Genomic DNA, 18,581 nt, shown 5'->3' on the forward strand with positions numbered 1-18,581 from the left:
AACATTCAGTATCATCCCCCCAAAATACTTGTTTAAATACAAACATGATGCATCCTTAGGTCCCAGCAAGTAACAATCTTCTTTAGTTTTGTTGAGTAGGTTATTCTTGGTTTTAATCCTAGCTCCTTTGACCTCTGGAATATCATATTCCAAGCCCTTCAATCCCTTAATGTAGAAGCTTCTAGATCTTGTGTTATCTTGATTATGTTTCCACAATACTCAAATTGTTTTTTTAAGGCATTCTTCTCCTCATTGGTTTTTTCGACCTCTTTTGTCATTTGGCCTAATCTGTTGTTTAAGGTGTTATTTTCTTCTGTATTTTTTGGGGTCTCCTTTAGCAAGTTGTTGACTCATTTTTCATGATTTTCCTGGATCCCTCTCATTTCTTTTCCCAATTTTCCTCTACTTTTCTTCCTTGGTTTTCAAAATCCTTTTTGAGCTCTTCCATGGCCTGCAACCAATTCTTGTTTTTTCTTGGAGGCTTTTGACGTAGGATCTTTGACTTTGTTGTCTTCTTCTGGCTGTATGTTTTGATCTTCTTTGTCCCCAAAGTAAGATTCTATACTCTGATATTTTTATGCTGTCTGCTCATTTTCCCAGCCAATTACTTGACTTTTGAGTTCTTTGTCAAGGTATGACTCTGCTTCTACAGTGGAGAGTGCTCTGTCCCAAACTTCAGGAGTTTTTGCACAGCTGTTTTCCAATCTACTTGTAGGCACCTGTAAATTTTCAATTCTTCTTAGGCATTATGATCCTGGGAGAGGTGTTTACTCCTCTGCTGGCCTGTGCTCTGTTCTCTGAGTAACCTCAAGCAGTCTTTTCTGCCCTAGAACTGCTAGAAGGACTCCCTCTCCACAGCCACCTCAAGTTCTGCAACACTAGTGCTCCTCCTCACTCCAGGACCACCAACTAGGACCGTGACCTAGATCCAAGCAGCACAAAGCAAGAGAATCCTACTTCAGCAAAGAGAGACTTGTACTCCCACTCTGATCAGCCACTTGATTCCCCCGACCAACTGTGGGCCTAGAGCTCTGGAAGCAGTCTCTGCTGCTGCTGCTGCTGCCTCACTGCAGCCACCTCTGCTGCCCCATAGCTGGGGCTGGACCGTGCCCTTCTCTCACCCAGGTCCAACTGAGTTTTGCCACTGAATTGCTAAGTTGTCTTTGGTGTTTGTGGGTTGAGAAGTCTGGAAACTGCCATGGCTCAGTGATTCAGTGCCCTGAGGCTTGCTCCACCTGGTCTGCTCTGGCCTGGTCTGTGCTGGGGGGGTGGCCCATGCTGTGCTTCACTCTGCTCCCAGCACAGTGTAATAGACCCTTGACAGCAACCATCCAGGCTGTCTCGGGCTGAAGACTTGTTTCACTCTCTCATTTTGTGGGTTCTGTAGCTCTAGAATTTGTTTAGAGTCATTTTATAGGTATTTGGAGGGATTTGGGGGAGAGCTCAAGCAAGTCCCTGATTTTACTCTGCCATCTTGGCTCCACCTCCTCCCCCCATGCTTATATTTAAAGGAAACAGAACACCGCCCCCCCAAAAAAAACAACGACAGACCTTTTAATATTTAAGTTGAGTAACCAAGATTACAGCTCAGCCTGATCTTTCCCTTCTGCCATTTAAAATTTTAATGTTACTTACTAACACAGATGCTTCATAGACATTTTAGTGATCTTGTGAACTTATCAGTGTGGATATTCCAATCATGACCTATCCACTCATTTCCATGCCCTCCCACTAACTCTCCACAAGGGTACTACTACAAAGGCAGGCAGGCAACATTAGCTTTTATTAAATGCCTACCATGTTCCAAGAACTGTGCTAAGAATCTGGGATACAAATAAAGGCCAAAAAGAAGACAGTAGCCCCTGGGTTCCATGAGCTTACATTCTAGTGGTTGGAAAACCACACATAGTAGTAGCTTAAAGTTGGGCAGGGTAGAGAAATGGTGTGGTGGAGAAGTCTGGAGAATTAGAAGTATAGCCTAGTAGGGAATGAAGCACTGTTGGCTTGGGCCTGTCCCCAAAATGGAGGCCTTCAGATGGAGTTTACTGGTGGGAAAAGGTGGCCAGCATGGCAAAGGGATATTACAGGGTGAGAAGTCACCTGGGGCATGGTGATGAAATCTGAGAAGTCTGGGAGGCCTGCCCCCGAATCCCTTGACATAATTTAGTGGTAGTGGAAATCATGGGCTGACCCCTGATCATCCTTCCATCTGGAAGTTTCACTGGCCCACTTCCTTTTTTTCATACATTTGTTTGATGACATCATTCACATCATTTCTCCTATATAATTCTTTGTTGATGATATAGACCATGCTACTCTGGCTATAACATGTTTCTCCACAGTCATATCTGAAACCCCATTTGGGGTTTTCTTGGCAAAGATATTAGAGTCATTTGCCATTTCCTTCTCCAGCTCATTTTATGGATGAGGAAACTGAGACAAATGGGGTTAAGTGACCTGCCCTGAATCACCCAGCTAGTAAATGTCTGAGGCCACATTTGATCTCAGGAAGATGAGTCTTCCTGATTCCAAGCCCAGTGCTCTATCTACTGTGCCACCTAACTGCTAAGAACAAGCACTTACAATGACTCTATTCAGCTAAGTGGCTTATCCATCTCTTTGGGGGGGGGGGGGGGGGGGAAGGTAGTGATCCAGACTTGTAATTTCATTAGTATAAAGATCTCCTGGTGAGAAAACTCTCCCTATTAATGCAAATGTATAATTATTCTGCAACTTAGTGTCATGGAGTGTCATCTCAGTGCCTAGGGGCATTCAGATGACTTGCCCAGGGTCCAACAGCTGCATCACAAGTGAAACTTGAACCTAGGTTTTCCTATCTTCAAAGTCAGCTCTCTATCTACTATACCATAATGCGCCTCATTCCTATTTTATAGATTTGGAAACTGAGACCCCGTCTCTGAGATTGACTTGAACCTTTTCTTTCTGAATCTGAGATAAGCTTTCTATCAGCTACATTATGATGGCTGTCCGTTTTGATTATCTATCCCAATGCTTTGCTCTTTGACAGAGCATACTATTGACAGTTAGCCAACTTGTTGTTACTGCCGTTGCTGTTGCTGTTGTTAATGTTTTAGAAGGATAGGGACCTACATCTTGATTATAGCTATTTAAGAAAATTGCTACTTAATTTATACCCAACTGTGAATGCATTGTGCAATAACTTTCTTTTCCTTATGGCAAATTTTGTTCAGTGTTTGCCAAATGTTTAATTATCATTCTTTTAAAGAAAAAGCCTTTCCATTTTATCTGTGTAAACCACAAGGAACATTTGTCATAAAATTGGTTCCTGTCACATCAGGACACAAGTCACAACAGGAAGGTCTACATGATACTTATCGTCAGACAGTCGAGACTGCAAGTAAGTGAGGGCTTGATAGGCCTTGAAGAACATAGAAGGTGTCATGGGTAAGACATATTAGGCAAGGATTGTAGGAGATCAGAGAGAGTCAGAACATTAATAATTAAGTGAACTCTGATTTTAGTCAGCTGGTTCCCTTCTGTTAATACTGTCTACTGAATGTAGGATATGGCCCATTGGTGTTGTATACAGCTGGAAAGAGTCAGAGAACTATAAGTCTACCTTGATCTTGATTAACATATGAAACATCAAATCAATCAAGAAGCATTTTATTAAATGCCTACTGTGTGCCAGACATTATGCTAGATCCTCCTTGAGAACACAACTGTTAAAGATCTTACCTTCTATAAGGGTAAAAAACATGTACATAGAGGTACAATGATTGATGGAATGTTTTGGTGGTGCAAGGCTGCTGGTGTGTGCTTGCATGAGCACATACACGTGCATATATACATCAACACACACACACACACACACATACACATGCAATGTGTATATCTTCTAGCAACCACCCAAGTATTTACTAAAGTGTTTAAGATAAATTCTGTGCTAAGCACTGGGGATACAAAACAATAGGAAACAATATTTAGTTTATTGTAACATTCTACATACTTTCCATATTATAATGAAAGAAACACAGATGAGGTTAGGTTTATACATAAGCCGAATAGGTTTCCTTGAATGTATTGGGATATGAGGAACAATAAAAGAGGGGCAGCTAGATGGTACAGTGGATAGAGCACTGGGTCTAGAGTCAGAAAGACCAGAGTTCAAATTTGACTTCAGATACTTATTAGCTTTGTGACCCTGGGCGTGTCACTGAACCCCTGGCTATTTAAAACTGATGAAGGAATGCCAACCACTCTAGTGTCTTTGCCAAGAAAACCCTATGGACAGTGTGGTCCATGGTGTCACGAAGAGTTGGACACAACTGGATGACTGAACAACAAATGATCCAATTCTCCATGGGAAAATTATGGAATTGTAGAGGGAACTGAGATTCAGAGGTGAAATTACTTACCAAAGTTCATACAGGTCATCAAAATCAGAATCAGGGGATTATGGAATCAGGGAGACTAGCCAGGAATGTTTGAATTAGACTGCTAGGGAAATGTTGAATCCAAAAATTAAAAAATGACAGATGCATACGAATTATTTATTCAATGTATGTTTTCATATATTACCTTACGTATTTCATAGAGAGATTTAGAGTTATAGAGTTTTAGAAATGGATGGAGTATCAGGGGTCATTGGAACTAATGCGTTTTTAAAAGGCTTCCATCCTATAGCATAAGCAATGCCTACTGTCTCTAACCTTACTTTGGACTTTACAGAAGCACAGTGTAGAATGAGTAGGAGTTTTGTTTGTTTTGTATCCTTTGGGAAATAGGTTGCATGGAAATCAGACACCCTTCCCCTGTATAAACTATTCAATAGGTTGCATGCTACCTACTCTCAAATCTACTGGGATATTCACAACATTATACTTCAGATCTGCTGGCAAAGAAATAGAATGATTTATCAAGCATGTATTTTGATACAGGCTCATTGGGTAGTTGGCAAGGACCAAAAGAAATCAAGTCATGCACATACCAGTCCCTATGAGGAATGCTACATCAGACAACAAAAGCATCAGTTTGATGCTGAGAGGGGAAGTTGAGGAAAAGAACCAACAAGAAGCATTTCTTCCTTCTCAGCTTTGCCCGGGATAACGACAACCTATATTTATACAAAACTTTAAGTTTTAGCCAGTTCGTCCTTCTCACACTAGAGAAGAGGTAGGTAGCACAACTACTTTTGTTCCTGTTTTATATTTGATAAAATCAAATCTCAAAGACGGAATATTCCATTTGCCCTTCATCATATGGGCATCAGATTCAAGCAACATACTGTGAGCCCAATGATCTTTTCGTTACAGAACACCATTTACTTAATAAATCATCCTTATATAAAGAACATTATTTGATCTATGGTTTAGCAAAATCCATACTTTAGCAAGCCGTGGCATAGCATGATTTTGCTGTTAAGAAAGTAAAATAGTAGATCATGGCCTGCTTTTCCAATGTTTAAGGAAGTTTAGACACAACAGGAATATTGTAACCATTAAAGACTAAGATGCAAAACATTTTTTTCCTTGCCTGTGTATTCCTCGATATTGATGTACTTAGTATGTGTGTTAATTTCCATTTGTTGATGTTCTTCTGTGGTGATGTCCTTGAGCTCTTTGATTATATTTGTGTCTCTATGTGTTTTTTTCCAATTACATTATGACTTCTTCGAACTGTTTCTTTTTTGAGGACTTTATAGTATATGCTTATTAAAGATTTGTTGGCTGATTCATTGTTTATATATCTCAGCACACATAGCTACCTAGGCCCAGCAACAGACAACTACAGATGTTAATTAGAGGCCTTTGTTTCACTAATGAATAGTTTACATGCAAGTAAGGTCATGTACAAAAAAGCAGAAATGATTTATCTATGTCAACAATAGTTCCTCCCATGCTCCCGTTCTAAAGGCCAGGGTTGATAGAATTTCAGAGGTTTTCCCTCTTTTCCATCTGACCATTTCTTCATGCCTTGTACCTTTTTATTTCATTCTTTACTCACAAAATCTTTATTGAGAATTTATTCTACTTAAGTCACTCTTCCAGATAGGGGTTTTGGAAAGATTTAAATGTTGTACCTGGGAACACTCCACTCTTACACATGAAACCCTGAGAAAAGCTACTCCAAATTCAACATATTCCAGTGGCCTATATCCCAAAGCCATAGGTGATGAAACCATAGCAGTGTTTTTACATTTACTACTCAATTGAAGGATGCAATTAGTTCACAGCAAAGGTACTTAATTTTAAAAAAAGATCATAGTAATAAAAGTAGCAATAAAACATGTTTCCTCTAAACATGGGGCACATTTTTTCATTAATTTTTCATAACTTTTCATAATTTTTTTTCATAAATACACCTACACCATCCGTGGAAAGATTAAATGCCCATGGAAGAAAGTGCACAAAGGAAAATATATTCCAGGGCACATGCATTGACAGGCACCCAGGTAGGGAATATGTGTACACTGGTTACTTGCATGGAAGAGCAACACATGTCTCTGATCTACAGGGCAAAAATGCCTTCCGGTGATGTGGTCATGCTATTGTTGCTGTGCCTGCTACCCATGGGGCATCTTGTTCAGGCTTTTCTGGGCATATGTATTTTATGTCAGATATGTAGGTTCTCTCTGGAATTGTTTCCAGCTGATCTTGAGGGATTGCTGCTCTCCTGGTCCCTGTGGCTGCTGAAAACACATAAATATATGTGTGTAGACATACCTACACATTAACATACATATATAATACACATATCACAGAAAAAGAAACAGGAAATAATAATAACTAGTCAAAAGGCCTAGATTCAGGTCCCAGCTCAGACATTTAGTACCTGGGTGATCCTGGAGACCAGTCAATTCATCTCTCTGAGTCTCAGTTCTTTTATTTCCTTCTTTTTTTCTCCTCTTCCTTTTTCTCCTTTCCACTACACCGTACTGCCTCCCTGAGGCAACAAGAGAAATATATTTCTCATTTTAAAATAATGAGTGTGACTTCATTTTTTATATGGAAATCAGAGCTTCAGGAATTATGTGCTAAGAAGAAATCACCATAAAGGGATACATCACCAGAGTACTTATCAAAACTTGAGAACAATGAAACCACTGTTGCCTTCTGTTCTAAAACTGTGCCAAAAATAGAATCTAGAGCTGTCTGTGGTTCATGCTGGAGTATGGAAAAGAAACATGAAATGATAAAGTTGTGATGACAAGTGTCACTTGACAAGAAGCAACAGTGCTATTTGGGGGAATAAGATCTGTATGGGCAGAGACTCCATGATGTGATCACTGACATATGATTCATGAATCATCCATGAGGAATAGAGGTCTATGCTTTGTTGTTTAACTTAAATTTAGAGGCTTTTGGTAAAATACATTATATATTTGATGAGCCATCATTACATGACATTAATGAGGAATTCATTTGTAAGGTGTAACTATGTCAGTATGGATGTTGAACTGGGTCTGCCTTTCTCTACATTTAGAATAGGGATTGTTATCTGGGGTCTGTGGGGTCTATGGGTTCTGTAAGTAGATTTCAAGGGAAACATGAACTTTGATGAGAAAAAAAATGATCTTAGTTTACACTAACTGAAATTTAGCAATTCTTTCTATTATCTAAAAACACGATTTGGAGAAGGGGTCCATGAAGGTTAAGAACCTCAAATCCTGATTAAGATGTTCTTAAAGTCTCCCCACCTCCTTGCCTCTGAAACAAAAAAAACTGTGATCATCAAAACTCAAAAATTCTTCCCTAAAGGGAATGAGAAAAGACAGCTTAAAATTATTTAATCTACATTTTATTAAAGTAATTTACTGCTCTTGGGAGTTGCTGCTCAGTTGTCTGCCCTAGGAATGAAATCCTCCCATTTATCTACCAAGGTTAAACAGCTGGAGGACTGGATGGCTAAGGGGCTTTATAATGGGAAATGGATGTTCCTTCTGTTACATTGCCAGCTTAAATCTGGCCAAGGATTTGTAATACACTACAGGTGCAGCTTTCCTCAAACCCAGTGCTATAAATGAAAATCTTGATTTATACCAGACTTAAATTAGGAAATAGCTATTTGCTTTACAAAAGGATTCTGTATAAAGGGATCATAGATTTAGAAGAGAACTCACTGGTTCCCTAATCAAATCCCCTTATTTTATAGATGAATGAATTGAGGCCCAGAGAAGGCAAATGACTTGCCCAAGGTCATACCAGCATGTGGCCCATTTGTAACAGTCTTTCTTTGGAAAATCTGTTTTGAAGCTAGGTTTGACAAAAAGTGTGATTGAGTAGAATTGAGTATCGAGAAAATATAATCTTATGAGAAAGTGCATGATCCAGAAGGGTGTTAGAACAAGGTGAAGAACATTTAAGAAAGAGTCAATAGTAAAGGAAGTGATACCAAGGTTAGGAAGCTGAAGCAGGAGAGCAATGAACATAATAAATACAATAATGCAAACAAACAAAGAACAATCAAAGGAAACTAAATACTAGGTAATTATAAAGACCAAATTGACCCTGAAGAAAAGATAAGAGAATTCATCTCCTTTCTTTTGTTTCAATATCAATCAATTAATAAACATTAATTTAGCACCTACTCTGTACTAGGCACTATTTTAAGTGATGGGAATACAAAAAGTAGTTTAAAAAAAAGACAGGCCCTGCCCTCAAGGAGGTTACAATCTAATGGAAGAGACAACGAACAAACTACATACAGGAAAAACGGAACATAATTAACAAAGGGAAGACACTAGGGGATGTGGAAGGTTTCAAGTGAAACATGAGATTTTCCAGTAGAGTTATGTCTCTGATCTACAGGGCAAAGACTTCATATGACCCACTTTATTTCCCAATATAGCCCGCCTCCTCAAAAGAGACTTCCTTTACTATTAAAAAAACGACAGCAATTACAAAAGACAAGACAGTGACTAGACCTGTAATGTCACTATCACTCAGCCAATAAACGTTTGTTAAATGACTACAATGTGTCAGTCATTGTGCTAAATGTTGAGGATTCAAAGAATGGTAAAAAACAGTCTCTGTTTTCAGGAAGACAACATGGAAACAAATATATCCAAACAGCCTATATTCATGACAAATTAGAGATAATCCAGTGAGGGAAGGCACTAGAACTAAGAAAGATCGGGAAAGACTCATTATAGAAGGTAGGATTGAAGCTGTGACTCGAGGTAGTCAGCAGGCAGAACACCAAGGCCTGATCAAGAAACAGTAAAGAGAACAGTACTATTGGATCACACAGACACTATGTACCTGAAGTAGAACTTGAATCCAGGTCTGCTGGGATCTGAGGCCAGCTCTCTAGCCATTACATCATGTGGATTCTCACAACAAAGAATAAAAAAATAGAACTTTACCAAAACTAAGCAATACATCATCCAGAAAGACCTGGGTTCAAAATACAGGCTCTGTCATTTCCCAGTTGTGAGACTTCAGGCAATTCACTAAATCTCCCTGATGCTCAGTTTCCTCACCTCTAAAATGAAGGGATTAGTCTGGATAGATTCTGATGTTCCTTCCCGCTCTGACTCCATGGTCCTATGAGATGTGTGACATTACACACAATGTTCTACTCCATTTCTGACGAAGGGAAAATGCCTCCTTTTATTAGAGAGGTGGAGAACTATAGGTGGGAAATGTTTTATACACTTTCTAACATGGTCCATATGTCAGTTGCTTTGTCTAACTACTTTTTTTCTTCTTTATTACAAGAGACTGTTCACTAAGAGAAGAGGAGAGGGATATATTTGGATGTTACAGTGATATGAAAACAAAAGGCAACAATATTTTTTTAGAAACTTGGGTGGGGCAGCTAGGTGGTACAGTGGATAAAGTGCTCAGACTGGAGTCAGGAAGGACTGAGTTCAAATCCACTGTGACCCTGAACAAGTCATTTAACCTTGTTTGCCTCAGTTACCTCATCTATAAAATGAGCTGGAGAAGGAAATGATAAACCATTCAAGAAAACACCAAATGGGGTCACAAAAAGGTAGACATGACTGAAACAACTGAACAACAAAGATCCCATGCCCTAAACACTATAGTGAAAGGTAGCCCAATAAAGTTGGGAACTCTCTGAGAAAGAAATTCTGACAATGCAAATGAAAATATAATGACATGGAAGAAAATTAGTATTTTTTTCCTAAAGACAATAATATGGCAGTAGACGGGATTTATCCACCCAACTCCGATCTTTTTAGAAGTATAGAATACGGTATCAAATTCAGATAACTAAAAGTAAATAAAAAATAAGAACACAGACTTGTAAGGATAGTGACAGAAACACTAAAATCCATGACAAATTGAAGCTTTTAACTAAAGATCACATAAAAGGAGATTAAAAGAAAGATTGGACCACTTCTTAAGGTTGATAAAATATAGATAATGAATGATGGAGAAGAAAGTAACTATTCAACTTTTCTTTTGTTTCTATCTTCTCTAATGCAAAATCAACCAACCAAACAGTATTTACTAATCAGATCCAATATGCTGGGCCTCCTACTCAGCACTGAGGATGCTAAGGAAAAGCAAAAATGGTCCTTTTCATCAAAAAGCTTGCATTTTAATGGAGGAGATGTGATGTATAGGGAGCTACACCCAAAATATGTACAGATTAGACAGAGGGTAATCTAAGAAGGGAAAGCACTAGCAGTAGGAAAACAAAGAATAATCTCCATCAGAAGGTAGTATTTACTTGAGTTGAGTTTTTAAGGGATCCAGAGATTTTCAAAGGCAGGGGTGACCAATAGGTAGTGTAAAGGCAGAAGACAGGAAATAGGAAATATAGATGGGAAGTATATTACCAAAATTGTTGACAAGGAATCAGACCCTAAATAAGGGAGCCAATGGTCATAAAATACTTAACTGTTCTTGGATATAAGCTGAGACAAACTTTGCCCCAGGATATGAAGTAAGTAAAATGATAATAGCTAGTATTTATATAGGACTTTAAGGCTTGCAAATTATAAAATTATTCTCATGTTACCATTACAATAACCCTGGGAATTATGTGCTACTATTAGCCCTATTTTATAGAATAAGGAACTGAGGCAAATAGAAAGTGAAGTGACTTGCCCAAGATCACAAACTAGGAAGTATCTGAGGCCAGATTGGAACTCAGGTCTTCCTGACTACCACTTTATCCACTCTACCATCTAGCAGCTTAATTCAGGTCATTGCTGAGTCCTTGTGAGTAAACTTTGAAAAGTAATTGGAAACTGGAAAGATGTTGCAGGATTAGATACTGACAAACTTTGTCTAATTTTCAAACTTTGGAAGATTGAACAGCTTGACTTTGACTCTTGGAAGCTCTAGAATTCTTCTGTGAGCACTTAGCCAAGAAAGCGGGGGAACAAACCTAAATGAGTTTATCAAGAACAAGTCAGGTTAACTTCTTTTTTTATTTTGGACAGGCTTGTGGGATTGGTGTACTAGAGTACTATTATATAAATTATAGGCATAATTTATCTCATTTTCTGCAATTTTCAGGATCAGAGAATAGAACCCCAATTTACTTTCTCAGACCACTTCTGCAGTAATGTACTCAGGTCTGAGCACCATGTTTTGGGAAGAATATTGGCTAGCTTGGAGCAGGTCTAAAAGATGGTAGCCAAAAGGCCAAGTGACATGAAATCATGCTGGCAGTGTGCCTCTGCCCAAATTACCCCATACATATTATTTATATTTTTGTACATACTTATATGTGTGCATGTCTTGGAGTGTAAGTTTCCTGGGGTCAGAGACTTTTATTTTTGTCTTTGTATCCTTAGGGTCTATCACAGTGCCTGCTACATAGTAGGTGCTTAATAAATGCTTGTTAATTGATTGACCAGTCTCAAGATTGTTTCTAAAATTTCTTTAGATAACAAACTTCCATGAATTATTTGCTTAGATTTCATTTACGTTCAACTTTTAGTAATCACATATGCACCCCTAAATCAACCACTGGCTAGTCGGTGGAACACTTTGATCAGTTTCTTGAACTAGGATATTTTTCAGGTTTCAGCCAAAACTTGCTACCTGTACTAACTGTTGCCTTCTAAGAACCCATTATAATGACTACATAAAAATAGTGCCATACTCCAAAAATAGTCCTTAATGGCATCTGAATAGTCCTTAATGGCATCTGATATATAACTTCCCAATGTCCTTCTCTTGCAAATTAATTTCTTCTAGAAGCAGAAATTACCATTACCTCAGGTCGACTATTGATAGAACTCACAATGTTTCATGGAATTTGAAAAAAAAAGAAAAACTCTGATAGGCAAGAATCAATGCAGGTATGAAATATAGGAGAGATCTGATCGAATGTACTAGGTACGTGTAATGTTAATACAATTTGAAGATCTTCTCTGCCCCTTAATAGGCCTATATGACCTGCTTTCAACCTGAGTCACATGAGCCTTGTGAGGGTTGTGATGCTCTCTGGCCCTGAAGGAGGGTATATAAACTCTGAGGTTAGCATTTTGCTTGGGGGCTCACTCATTGGAAGAGTGTTTATGTGATTTATCCAGATGAGACTCTGGGTGGTAGCTGTTAAGGAGCTCCCCCCCACCACCTCCACTTGGAAAAACCCAGATGTTGTTGCTTCTCTCTCTGGTAACTATGTGTGTATTGCTTTTGGTCAGTTGACTCCTTTAAAGTTGCTTTCCTTTAGAAAAGAAGATCAAAGATCTTGTGCTACCAGCCCTCCTGTGTGCTGGTGTTATTGGTCTTACACCCCTACAGCAGCTGCAAATAACATTGTTGTTACAGTACCCAGCCACAGGAGCTGTGGTTTGGGTTTGGTCATCAGCATCTGGGAAGATTGAGGGGAATAAAACAGGATTCTACCTCTGGTGGCAGGGGCTTAAACATGGTGGAATAAATTGAAGACTGGGTTATTAAGATTAGGGTACAGGATGGACTCTTTTAGGATGTCTTACTAAGTTGATATATCTCACTAAAGCAACCCTGAAAAATATATCTTTGATATTAAACAACTTGACTTTTTCCCCTCCTGGGTAGTTTTAACATAATATTGGATGAGGCTTCCTTTATTTTCAGTCCTACTGGATTTAGTTATCTTCTTTTGTGGTCATGTCATACAGAGTTCGACTCAGCTCAGCCTCTTGGATTTAACTGCACTTATATCTGCCCTTAGAGCTGATGCTTTCTTTTCTTCTGGCTTACCAAGGCAGATCACCTAACTTCTCTGTGCCTTGGTTTCCTCATCTGCTTGGCCTCAGTGGCCTCCAAGATTCCTTCTGCTTCTAAATCTGTGATCCTATGACTTGGCCAGACAGCAAAGCAACTACAATAGTTAGCAATTGTGTTTTCTTTATTATAGCACTCCCCTCCCCTCCAGATGCTTGTACCACTTATCGCACTGATCTGCATTAGCAACATGGCTTAAAGCATGTTTTGTTCAGTTCAGATTCAGTGTCCCTTTATACTAGTTATTTAATTCCAGGCAAATCTAATCAATGCTCTTTTCCTACCTTTTGTCCAGACTCTGCCAATAAGGGACCAGGTCACAAATGAAAACAACATCAGCAACAAGAAAAAGCCAGTTATAAATCAGAAGCAATAAAAACTCAGTAATGATCCCCTAAGGTTTGGTTCTTTATGGATCCCTTGCCTAGAGACTAGAGCCAGAGATTCAGCAGGGCTGAAGCTTGCCAGTGGGCTGAAGGGCAAAGGCCAGTCTGGTCATGGAATCATTTGCCTAGGATTAAACATTAAGTGTAACAGTGGAAGAAGCCAGATTGGGCTTCTCAGCAGTTTGCTGTGTTATTTAGCCCCTTAGCTGCTGAGTCACAGATGCCTCCTTAATAGCTTAACAGAAGGTGAGAAACTTTATTTCCAAGCCTCATCAATATGGAGAAGAAGAAAATGGAAGGCAGGAATGAGCAGGTTGTTGGTTTGTTTTTTTTTTTTTTTATCAATGGCAGTCATGAGTATGGGGCTAGGAAGAAATGAAGGAAACTATCAACTTATTTCATAGAACCTAACCATTTAAAAATCTCATTTGTTCTTGTGGGCCATAAAGGAAGGGAATATCATGCATCTTAAGGCACCCAAAGAGACAATTCCTATTTTCCTGAATTTGGTAGGACCTATATTCATGGGAGACAGTAATGCATAATAGTTAGATTGGTGGACTGGGAGCTAGAAAGACCTGCATTAAAAATCTCTCCTCAGACTCTTAAAAGCTATGTGACTCTGAGCAAGCCAGTAACCTTCTCTGTTTCCTCATCTCTAAAATGAGGAGGTTGGATTCACTGGTCTCAAACAACTCTTTCAACTTTGAATCTATAATCCTGTGATCTTAGCATCATTAACTTTCATATAGAGTAGGCAGATGAAGCCAGCACATCTTGGATCTATTGATTGTTTTCCTGAGAGCCTTAAATCACTGTGCATTCTCTGTGAGGGGAAGGAAAAGGGTGTTATGAGAATATCCCCCCCATGAAGTAACAGTATACATATCCCACCTGGCCCAACCTTTATTAATGCCTATGTCTATATTGTCTATATAATGAATACGGGCATTCTCTAAGTTCTCATTGTCTTGTTATTTTGTATGTCTTATATAAAGTGTGTGTATTGTCCATGTAGGTTATGTATGTTTATATGGGTTTTTCTACCTGCAGTTTACAAGGTGGTGGAATTAGATATTTCTAGAGTCCCTCAATCCTTTTAAACACTGATTGTTGAGGGAAAATATTTTCAAGTTTATGTCACCATCCTGACCAATATGACTTAAGGGATCAGGAGTGCCTCAGCTATATCTTAGTGCTTGGCTCCTTTTCCAACAAATGCCACTTACACAAAGACTATCACATGTAGTATATCTCAAATGAACTCATTTATTCAAGACAAGAGCAAACAAAATCAGAGAAGTTATATATATGAGAACATGCCAGACGGTACACAGAGGGAATGAGTTCTTCAAATAAGGGAGAAATATTTCAGCTCAACTGGGAGACAGAATTCCCAGTCTTTCCCCAGGGGAAATTCCCTCAAGTATCTAGAATAGAAAGCTAGAAATGGGGTCATGTTTAAGGATCTTGCTCATTTAGATGTCAGCTTCTTCCCAAGATCTTCTATTCCTCCCAATTCTCCCTGACCATAACCTGGAGCCATTTTTGTTCTCTCTCTAAGTTGGAACCCCAAGGATCTCCCCTCTTCCAAGCTCTTGTCAATTCTACTTTTCATAGAGGCATGAAAGGATGAGTAACCAGTAAATGCCTAGTCTTGATTCCCATACAACAAATGCTTTTTTTTCACTGTACTTGTACATATCTATCCCAGACTCTGGCACTTCTGCAAAATATTAACTTGTGGTCAGAACTATAGGAAACACACATACAAACATCCCTATTTATATAGCACCTAGCATAGTGCCTCACACACAGGAGATGATCAAAAAACCTATGTCGATTGATTCCTGATACCCAAGGTTAGGGGTGGGGGAACTATGAAGCTAATTCCCTCACAAATCATTATCAATTATAATTTAAAGAATAAATATCATTCATCATCTTCTATCTATATCTAAGTCTAGGTCATCTTTACAATCGCAGGAGGCTATATTACTTAAAGCTTATCTTCCTCTCCTTCTCCTACCTACTGGAATATCTCCTCAACCTCGAATACTCTGATTAAACTTCATCTAAAAACTATTTTTCCTTGATTTAAATTGTAAATGCCAGATTTGTTTTAGTTGTTGGAATCTCAATCTCCATTTTTTTCAGTTGCTGTCACCATATTCATTATTTAGCATTAGACAATATTTCAAAGAATGATTAAAATCAAAGGTGGAAAAGACTCAGTTTTCAATCTCAACCCCTGGCTTGTGAAGAACTGTCCCTACGGTATATGTTATTGTTTCCCATAGCCTCAGAGAAAGGAACAATGAGACATCCTTAATCAAGCTGTGAGAAGAAAGATAAAATATTTCTAAGAGTGCCAGCAGTTGGATATAAATGAACCATGATTAAAGCTAAAATTAAGAGAGTTCAATCAAGTAGTCCCAAAGATGTCTCTGAAAATCAATTTATTTTTGGTTTCCTTCAAAGTGGAAGGACCTAGCTGTAGGAGTTTTGTTACATAAATCTCAACTTTTTCCAAATTATTCATCAGAATTTGTTCTGCTTTTAAAAGTATAGCATTTTGCCAACTGGAAAATTTTAAACATTTTAGAATAAAATGAGAATGTTCTCTTTTGTCCCCTTTATAAACATATTCAATGTGAGGGCCTGGATTTATTTATAACAATAATAATTGACATTCATGTAGTGCCTTGCATTTATAATGTAATCTGAGTCTCACACAGCCCTTTCAGGTAAGTACTCTGGGTATTATTGTTCCCATTTTATAGATAAAAAAACTGAGGCTTAGGGATGTTAAATGTTTCACTGATGATCATGCCAGCATGACAATTATAGATGTCCACTAATGGAAAACTTACCTAGTGAAGTAGTGAATTAGTTGGCATTATCCAGGAAAAAAAGATCAGAAATAAAACTTACTGCCAGTTAGTCATATTTCCTCCATCTTTTCAGGATGTGGCAGAAGAGTTTCCAGTACTAAATGAATGCTTGCATTAGGTTACTGTAGAAAGTACGTTTTACTGCAACCATTTACGATTCCATAATTTGATGAAATAAGGGCAAAATTAGTTGTTTTTCACAAATGTCCTTTTATAAAAGGTTTTTGTGTGTGTTGGAATGAGTAGGAGAACAGGGCTGTTTATCTCTTATGCAATATAAATGATGTCTATCTACTTAAAAGGGTGGCTGAAATTGATTTTTTAATTGCACTTGGATTTTGTCCTTAATTTTAAGAGTGCCCATGGGTACTTTATAATTATAAGTACCTTTTTTTTTTAGAAAGCAGGAAAAAAGTTCCTTTATAACTCCATCTATGTTTTTAGGACCCCATTTCAGTCTGAGGAGAATGCAATTCACAAAGTTACTGGTAAACAGAACTCTCTGTGTGAGTGGTAGTGATGGCCAAAAACAAATCCAGAAGATAAATCCCTAGGCAAAATATCTCAGATGGGAAACAAACAATTTTCTTCATATGAAAGAAAGGAAGGAAAGTAGAACATGGCACTCCCCTACTTGGGAAAATTCAGTGATTTCCTGAGATAAAATACAAATTCCTCTTTGACATTTAATGCCCTTCGCAATCTTGGTCCAAACAATATTTCCAAACTTAATTCACATTACTTTGTCTCACATACCTCTCACTGCACATGTCTCACTAGAGAGACTTGTCCATTGGTTTTCTACTCTATGTCTTTGTACAGGCTGTCACTCATGCCTATAATGCTCTTCCTCCTCACAGTCATCCTTATGGATTCTGTCTCTATTCAAAGGTCACATCACATTCATGTGGTCATTTCTGAGCTCCTTCAAAGAAATGAAGCATATAGTTTGATCCTTATTCTCAAGGAGTTTACAATGTTCTTGGCAGAAGAAGAATTACCGTGCATGAAAGAGGAAATGGTATAAAATTAAGGGTCTAAATAGATGAATACCTGCTTTGAAATGCTAATTATGCAAAATTTAAAGTTATCAACTAGGCCTTAATAGCTATGGAAAAAGATAGACATTAATTGAAACAAACACATAATTGGAATTGACCACAGAGGTGTAAATAGGATTTTCATGAAATGTGTGAATTTGTTTTTCTTGCTGGAGAAACACTTTTTTATTGATTAACCTGGTGTATTGTGCACTTTTAGAATCATAGGTTTAGAGTGGAAATGAATCCCACCAACTGACAATTTACAGATGAGTGAACTAAGGACCAGAGACAATAATTGAGTCTCTCAAATGTACAGGTAGTAAATAGAATAGCCAGGATTTGAACCCAGTTCCTCTAATTCCAAATCCAGAACTCTTTCCTCTACACCACTCACATTTTTTTAAAGTCAGGATCTGAGATCTTATTGGTGTAGGAAATTCTCAGCATGGCAATTCCTTCCACCAATGCATATTAGCAACTCATTTGTAATTTATAGTAGCATAGCTGCTAGGGGCATTGAGAAATTAAATGATTTGCCCATGGTTGCTTGGCTAACTGGAACCCAAGTATTCATGACTCCGAATCTCTTTCTCACTCTACCATTCCATGATGCATCTCTAGTCATAGGACATAGATCTGTAGCTAGAAGGAGGCCTGGAAGTGATCTAGTCTAATCACTTCATTTTACAAATGTAGAAACTTAGGCCCAAGGAGGATAAAGAAATTGCCCAGGGTTAGAGGTAGGAACCTCATTTATGCACATTTGCATACGTCTGTGCTTTATGTATACATGTATACAGTTCTGTGCTTTATGTGTACATATGCAGAATTTTACACAAGTATAAAATTCAGGTTGTATCTACAACTTAATCTCTTTGACTAAGATGACTAGTCAATTCAGTTTAAAAAAATCTGTTAAGTCAATTTACAAATGCATCAATATTTGAATTTATCATTTAGTTTAATAGCCCATCTTATTTCTCTGTGTGCAGAGACATTTCTAAATAGAAGCAATGATCATCTTTTCAGTACTTGGGGAAAGCATTCAAAGGAGATGGCTGAATTCTGAAT

The sequence above is a fragment of the Trichosurus vulpecula genome, chromosome 5 (assembly GCF_011100635.1).
Source record: "Trichosurus vulpecula isolate mTriVul1 chromosome 5, mTriVul1.pri, whole genome shotgun sequence".
NCBI lineage: Eukaryota > Metazoa > Chordata > Mammalia > Diprotodontia > Phalangeridae > Trichosurus > Trichosurus vulpecula.